The 7,651-nt window shown below is 39.5% G+C and overlaps 1 protein-coding gene and 1 long non-coding RNA gene across 2 annotated transcripts in view; one reads left to right on the top strand and one right to left on the bottom strand.

The window, feature by feature from the left end:
- The window catches only part of LOC116692605 (uncharacterized), a 17,732-nt gene extending 12,089 nt beyond the window's left edge, over positions 1–5,643 (bottom strand). Inside the window, exons 1-2 of the long non-coding RNA XR_004332736.1 lie at positions 5,571–5,643; positions 316–325 (exon numbers count right to left, since the gene is read on the bottom strand). This is a non-coding gene — a long non-coding RNA (uncharacterized LOC116692605). The remainder of the gene's footprint in view (positions 1–315; positions 326–5,570) is intronic.
- Positions 1–7,651, top strand: part of sema3b (sema domain, immunoglobulin domain (Ig), short basic domain, secreted, (semaphorin) 3B) — a gene marked incomplete in the record, with an annotated part of 76,015 nt that overhangs the window by 52,549 nt on the left and 15,815 nt on the right.

The raw sequence follows: 7,651 nt of genomic DNA, 5'->3' as shown, positions 1-7,651 counted from the left end.
GTGTGTGTGTGTGTGCTCAGGTTTCTGTGTGACATGTGTGTGTGCGTTTAACAAAAAGAAAGTAACAGAGGAGACAGGGAGTAGTGGAGAGAATTAGTAAAATTTCTCCAGAGGAATAAGGGAAGGGGAGGTGGAGGAATGAAGAGATAAGAAAAGAAAAGAAAGATTTAGGGACATTTTGAAGACAACATATTAATGATATTAAGAATATAATAATTTGTATCCTTTGTTAAACACTCACTCCTGTCCTATTCCTTATAACCCATAGTATCTTTCTGAACACTCACCCACACACTAAGAAGGAGCTGACCTTACACCGTTGACCCTAATTACAGAGAAGTGTTTCTCTGGAGAGAAAAGGCCAATATCTCCTTCCTCCACTGGGTCTCTTCTCTCTCCTCTCTCTCTCTCTCATTCTCATTCTCTGATTCTCTGAGCCCTCCTCTTTTCTTTTGCTGTCTTTGTATCTCTATTAGTTGTTCTCTGGGAACCAATAGTTCCTCATGTTTTTTACAACCCCCTCATCCCTCCCATTGTCTTACATACTCATTTGTGGAAATCTTTTCTCATTCTTCTCATGTAGTTGCTCTTGTATTTACCTTTTTACTGGTTGTCTCTGTCTTTTTACACTGTTATGCATGCTGCTCATTAGCACTTGCGCTGCACATGTACACACATTATAGCATAGTGTACACACACACACACACACACAAAAGACAGGGGTTGCAATCTTCAAGGTTCCCCAGTGGGAAGCCAGTGAGGGATCTGATCCTTGTCATTGGAGTAGAAAATAACCCAGCCCTTTATGAAATGTGAAAGTCTTCCTTTAAAAGTAGGAAAGGTTTGCAGGATTGTCTGACATACAGTACAGTATATTGCATTTTCCATAGATCAAAAATTACTTATCCAGCATAGTGTACCTACTCCCAGTAGCTCAATAAATACACACACGGCTTGGTATGGACTTAAGAAGCATCCCACATAAAGACAAGTAATAATCACACCATCACTCACACACACACCCATAGATCAAAAGAAAGCCATCTAACATGCACACAGACACACTAACTCAAACACAGACACATACACATAAACAGAGTCAGACAGTAGCAGTAAACACTTGACAGTTCACCCAGACACTCAGTCTGATCCGGCACTCTGAGTGCAGAGCTGGAGCCATATTTAAACCTACAGAAGTGATGGATTGTGTTTATACTGTCATGTTAACACCAGTTAAAAGAAGATTACCAGTTAAAATCCATTGACTGACTGGGACACAATAAAAAAACAGGTTGAGTGAAGTTGACTGTGAATGTCCTCTAAAAACACCAGCATTGGTCATTTGTTTAAATGACTTAAATTAACTAATTTTTATGTTTGCTTGACATGCAAATTGTATTTTCTTGACAACAGAAGGCCCTGCATATAATGAACCAGACAGCATAGTTCATTTGTTCAAGCATTTGAAAAGTGGAAAAAGACCATAAACGCCTTAGAAAATGCGTCAGAAATGTAATCAACCATCCACTTTACAAAAATTGTTTCTCAGCAGGCAATAATTGTAGCCTCTGGAGTCATAAATTGTGGCCTGAGGCTACAGTTGTCATAGTTGGCTGAGGCTGTTTAAAACCAAATGCTTTTTGTTGCCTATCTTGAAAAAAGGACTTACGGTGACATTTCTACAATTCTCACACTCATGTTTATCAGGTATAGTGTTTACCATAACCACCATCTTAGTTTATTATCTTAGCATGCTAACATTTGCTTTTTGTCACTTAACACAAAGTACAGCTGAGGCGATGGGAATACCGTTTATCAGGTTTGCAGGTATTCAGTGATTTAGGGTTAATTAGTAGTATTTGACAAATAAAATTGTTGACAGGATGATAGCACTAAACGAAATGTTGAGGGATCGCCAAACAATTAATTCTGAGTAGGACCTGAATGTTCTAACCAAATTCTATGGTAATCTATCCAATAGTTTTTGAGACATTTCCCGCAAAACCAAAACTATTAATCTTCTGTTTACACAGAAAAAGGGATCACATAAGAGTTTTCCAATGGGGATCACGGCTGTCCACACCAAATGTCATGGCAATCCATCCAATGGTTGCTGAGCTATCAACCAATCAACATTGCCATTCATTGATTTAAGCCTCAAGTATCAAGTCTGATCAAACAAATAGTTACATTGGTCATTTTGGGAGGCACAAACACAATACTTATATTTAGTCATCTATGTATAAGTACCTTTAGCAGGTGCCATTAAGCAGGATACTCCTGAAAACCTCAAAAAATAATAATTACTGCGTAGATTATTGTATCATCACTGTTTGGTTATTCACTTTATAGAAGATTACTGAAAACACAGGAACCAAAACACGTGTTTCCATCCAAGTAATCAATAAAATAGAAATCCTGCTCTGCCTCGATGGGTTCCTTAGTAATATTATTATAGCTTTACAGTTTGTACGTAGAAGATCAGCACCCAGGAATCATTCTGTCAAAGGAACAATATGTTAGACAAATGTCAACACTGCTACATTGTCCTGTTCAGCAGAAGCAATCAAAGGCATTCTTTGGATATTACACTGTGCTCTGTTGTGCATCTAATGGTCTTCTAGTATACTGTGCACCATCATTCTGTGTTCAGTCAAAGGCTCTCAGCCATTAACTTTATTAAGTTTGCTGGACCACTGGGGCTCTTTGCTATCAGACTCAAATTAAAACTGAGAAAGAAAGATAAACAGTAGCTCTGTTTTTTTTTATAATATTGCAATAAAATAGCTAAAAATTTGAGTTTCAGTTGGGTGAAAAGATGTCAGTGCCGAAAAATGTGGAAGAATGTGGAAGGATGTTCTTAAACATTTGGCCATTTTAGCTGTCTAAAGATTAGAATAAATGACATACACCTGAAAAAAGAACCAATGACAATTTAACATGATTGGATGCTAATATGTTAAAGAAAAAACACTTATGACATAAGTATGATTAAATAGCTTTGACATCCGTTTTTTTTACATGTTGCATGAGAAATCATTGCAACATTGAATAAATTGTACTTTCCTTTGACTTTACATCTCAAAACTGTACACAATGCTTGGACGAAAACCTAGTTAATACGGACAGAGAAGGAGAGAACTAGCAGTGGCTTAAATTATGAATAGATCGAGTTAATCATTTCTAGAATGGAAATGATGAAGAGAGAAAAAGAAACAAAGAGTTCCACTGAGGAACAATAGAGCTTTATAAGACATAATGGCAAGACCTAAAGTTCAAGCCGCAGTGAGGTCACACCCTGCATTTTGCTCACTTTTTCAACTAATGAGTCAGTGGTAGGGCAAAGGTTAGCCAGTGAACCTTTTCACTTAACTTCCCCCCCCCCACACACACACACACACATACACACACAAACTGAGGAAATGTGATGGCTGAAATAATTCACCTCCCCTGTTCTCCTCCTTCCTTTCTGATCTTTTCAACGTCTTTCAAGCGTCTTCTGTCTTCTTACCTTTTCTTTTCCTGTTGTTCTCTCTCTCTCTTTTGTCACATCAAGAATTGACTTTGTCTTACTACCAGTCTGCTGACTCCTTCACCTTCCTCTGCCCTCACACACACACACACACACACACACACACACACACACACAGAGTTAGTGGAGTTAGATTTTAGTAAGATAAGGTCTGCTTCAATACAAAATGGTAATAATGGGAAAAAGGGTTGTAAATGATTTTATTGGAAGAATATGGGTTTGGAAGTTGGTGAGGTGTGAGTTTAAGTGTGTGTACGTTCATTCATTGTGTAAAATGTGCATGTCAGCCAGAGGGTGGAGGTAAAAGTGGAGTGTGCCCCTTTCTTTCACAGGAAACAGAGGTCTCCTGTTTGTTAACAGCTTAATCGGCCTGTCAATTGGTTGAACACCTTCACATGTACACACACACACACACACCACACACACACACACACACACACACACACGGAAGTATATATGAAATCACACTCTAACAACTCCAACTAACCCCCTAGTGATTTTCAAATGTTGAAAAGCAGGCCTTTGTTGTAAACCACTGAGGTGCGTGTGTGTGTGTGTGTGTGTGTGTGTGTGTGTGTGTGTGTGCGTGTGTGTGTGTGTGTGTGTGTATGTGTGTGTGTGTGTGTGTGCGTGTGTGTGCGTGTTTGTCAGGCCTAATGAGCCACAATTCCGCTTGTTTCTGCTTTCACAACCTGGCCTGTCTGTCACCCTCGGGTTAGGCTAAAAGACAGAACAGACTTGTAAAGAAAATAGAATTTGATTAAAGAAAAGAGTAAAGTTGTATATGATAGACAGATGGAGAGACAAATAGAACTATACTATATACCTTCATTCATCCATTCATTAATCAATCTAGAGTACATCTTATTATAAAGACTATTTGGTCATTAAACACAAAGATCCCAGAAACGCACCATTTACTGTACATCTTAAAAAGACAAAAGTAATATAAAATACAAAAATGCAAATACTAATAACAACAAAAAATATAGAGAAGCCAAAATAGTTCTACCATCTTGGACAAAAATGGAAGATTAATACCAAAACCATGCAGTGTCCTGTACATTTAGACACAAATATACTTTGAATTAAGTCAAAATAAAAACATAAAGATTACCAAGTTAAATTAGGAAGAATCTGTGGACTTTTCACACAGGGCAATTGTTCATTGATGCTCAGATTCATGCCTTTATGAACCTTTTCTCCAGTGGCCCCCTGGGGTTTAACAGTGTCTGTAACTTGATCAACAGACAGATGTTACAGTGGTCTATCTGGGGAAAAGTAGACAGGAGAGAAACAGCGATATGTGTGTGTTTACAGTAGTGTGTAAAGACATTAGGGTTTAAGTTTGTAGAATACAGAAGTAATTGTAATAACAACACAGACATTTGAAAGCACCATGTTAGCTCATCATGTATTACGTAACCCTGGGGCAGAAGACCACTGATGATCATCATGTTCTCTTCACGTAAATGGGCCAATCACTTTAAAGCCTGGTGTTAAGATAAGGACCTGAAAAAGGAATGTCTGCCATCCAGTCTGTTAGTGTACAGTAAATCTCTCCTCCGGCTGTCTCCTGAGATCCAGCTTACTGTAACATGACTCCAACATTGACAGATGTGGCTGCGGGTCAATAACCTGCTGTCTAGATAAGAAGAGGATGGAACAGAGAGAGAGAGAGATAAGGAGGATACTGAAAATGGATGACGTGAAGGAGGATAAAGGAGGAAGAGAAATAAAAATGGTAGGGAAAGTGGTCTGTTGTAAAAAGTTAGATGATGCTCATAAAGACAAAAAGCAAACAGTAAATACAAACAAGTATGTTGTTTAAAGAAAAAAGTTTTACATTTTTGGGGAATACATTTACATTTATGTTTGTTTGCATACTGAGAGTTAGTTCTGAAGATCCATACCATTCTCATAATTGCACACTAAATGCTACAGCCACCAGCTGGCTAGCTTAGCTTAGCTTGGCATAAAGACTGGAAGCAGGAGGAAATGGTTAGCTCTACAAGTAACCCAATCTACCAACCAGCACAGTGGCGGCTGCTGGTCTTTCAAAAAGGGGAAGCTCATTTTCCGCCTACATCATAAAAATTGTCCATTTATTTATAATAATAATAATTTCCAATATCTGTCAGATGATTTCATCAAGAGGTATGGCCAGCAGTACATTTTCTTTGTCACAGCACTTCCAGTCAGTTAGTTAACTTTGTCATACCTGGAGAGCTGAAAAGTTTCTTTTCCCTATCTTTTGCACTAAATCAATCTTCGGTGTTTATCTTCCCTGCTGTTTGATTGCGTGTGCAGTTTACTGACTAAACAATCTAACAAAAGGATGTTAAACTCGAAGAAGGAAATGGGGGAATTAGGTCAAACTGAAACAAGGAAAGTGGTGTGTAATTGTATGAAATGGATGATGATAATTGGCTAACAATTTCGCCAAGCAAACACCAAGTAATAGGTTGGGGAGGCTATGTACCGGACTATTTCTTAGCCAAGCTAACCGGCTGCTGGCTGTAGCTTATCTATTATATTAGCTTATATTTTATGTAACATGTTGTCTAACAATTCCTTTAAAAGGAAGTTCTTAATATTTTATTTTTTGTCTTAGGCTCTGTATGGTTCAGTTGTTGTTTCCCCTAACTGATGTAAACATTTTAACAAAGCTAGCATAAAACGTATTGTGTCAAACAAATGTCAAGCATGATACACAGCTACTCAGAGTTGTGAAATAAACATTATCCACTAAACTGAACTGAAATACTTTATTGGAAAACCGTAATACTAGAATATGCAATAAGCCAATAAGCTATTTAAGCAGGAAGATAACTGAAACACAGTGTTTCACTCCCACTGCAATGCATAAAATGTCTGTGTTATATGAAATCCATACTGTGTAAGTTAGCCAGCAACATATATATTGAGTTTTTCTAAGTTCCAGGCACTTATTATTTGTGTGCATTAACATGGCGGTTTGTATGACCATTTTACCCTTAGTAGACACACATAGTAAGCAATTGTGTGTACAGCCAGGACACAAAGGCTGTCACAACAGGGTGTTGGAGGCAGAGCTGGGGACTCGACTGTGTTGTCACAGGCAGACGGGGTGAGAGGAGCTATGTGAGGAATGTCCAGCACTAAACCAAAAGAGAGAGATAGTCCACATTTTGTCTGTCTGTCTTGGATTTACGGGTGTTTTTCTCTTGTGTTGTCATGTTAACTTTTTTATTGTTTTTACACTTTTATACTGGGCAGCAGCTAACTGAGGTCACATCAAAGGTATTTTTTGTGGGAATTTCTTGGTTCTAGTGACCTGAAGTGAAATTGTACAAGCAAATAAGATTGTTTAAAGCCAAATCACACCAATATCTTTTAGACTATTTGGATGTGACCATTTCAGACCAATACATGTACATTAAATCAGTTTTTACCAGAATTCTATCACATCCATCCATCTTCATCCACTTATCCGGTATCGGGTCTCTGGGGCAGCAGCTCCACCAGGGGACCCCAAACTTCCCCTTCCCGAGCTACATCAGCCAGCGCCGACTGGGGGATGCCAAGGCGTTCCCAGGCCAAGTTGGAGATATAATCTCTCCACCTTGTTCTGGGTCTTCCCCGGGGCTCTCATCAATCCCTGGGGCTTTGCCACTGTGAAGTTGTTTGACCACCTCAGCAACTTCCACCAGGGTAATTGACAACAATCCCCCATCATCTTCCAGCTCTGCCTCTACCATAGAGGACGTGTCAGCCGGATTTAGGAGTTCCTTAAAGTGCACCTTCCACCGCCTTATTACCTCCTTAGCTCCTCCAGAAGCACCTTGGTGCCGACCGAAAGTCTTTCTCCGTGCTTTCTCCAAACTTCTCCCACACCTGCTGCTTTGCTTCTGTCATGGCAGATGGCTGCAGCCTTTTGCGCCCGTCGGTACCTTGCAACTGCCTCCGTAGTCCTCCGGGATAACATATCCCGGAAAAACTCCTTCTTCAGTCGGACGGCTTCCCTGACCACTGGTGTCCACCAGGGTGTCATAGGGTTACCGCCCCTTGAGGCACTTAAAATCCTAAGACCACAGCTCCCAGCCGTAGCTACAGCAATGGAAACTTTGAACATTGCCC

The sequence above is a fragment of the Etheostoma spectabile genome, chromosome 7 (assembly GCF_008692095.1).
Source record: "Etheostoma spectabile isolate EspeVRDwgs_2016 chromosome 7, UIUC_Espe_1.0, whole genome shotgun sequence".
NCBI lineage: Eukaryota > Metazoa > Chordata > Actinopteri > Perciformes > Percidae > Etheostoma > Etheostoma spectabile.
Note: the sequence above shows the minus strand (reverse complement) of the source record. Positions and strands in the feature narration are given on the sequence as shown.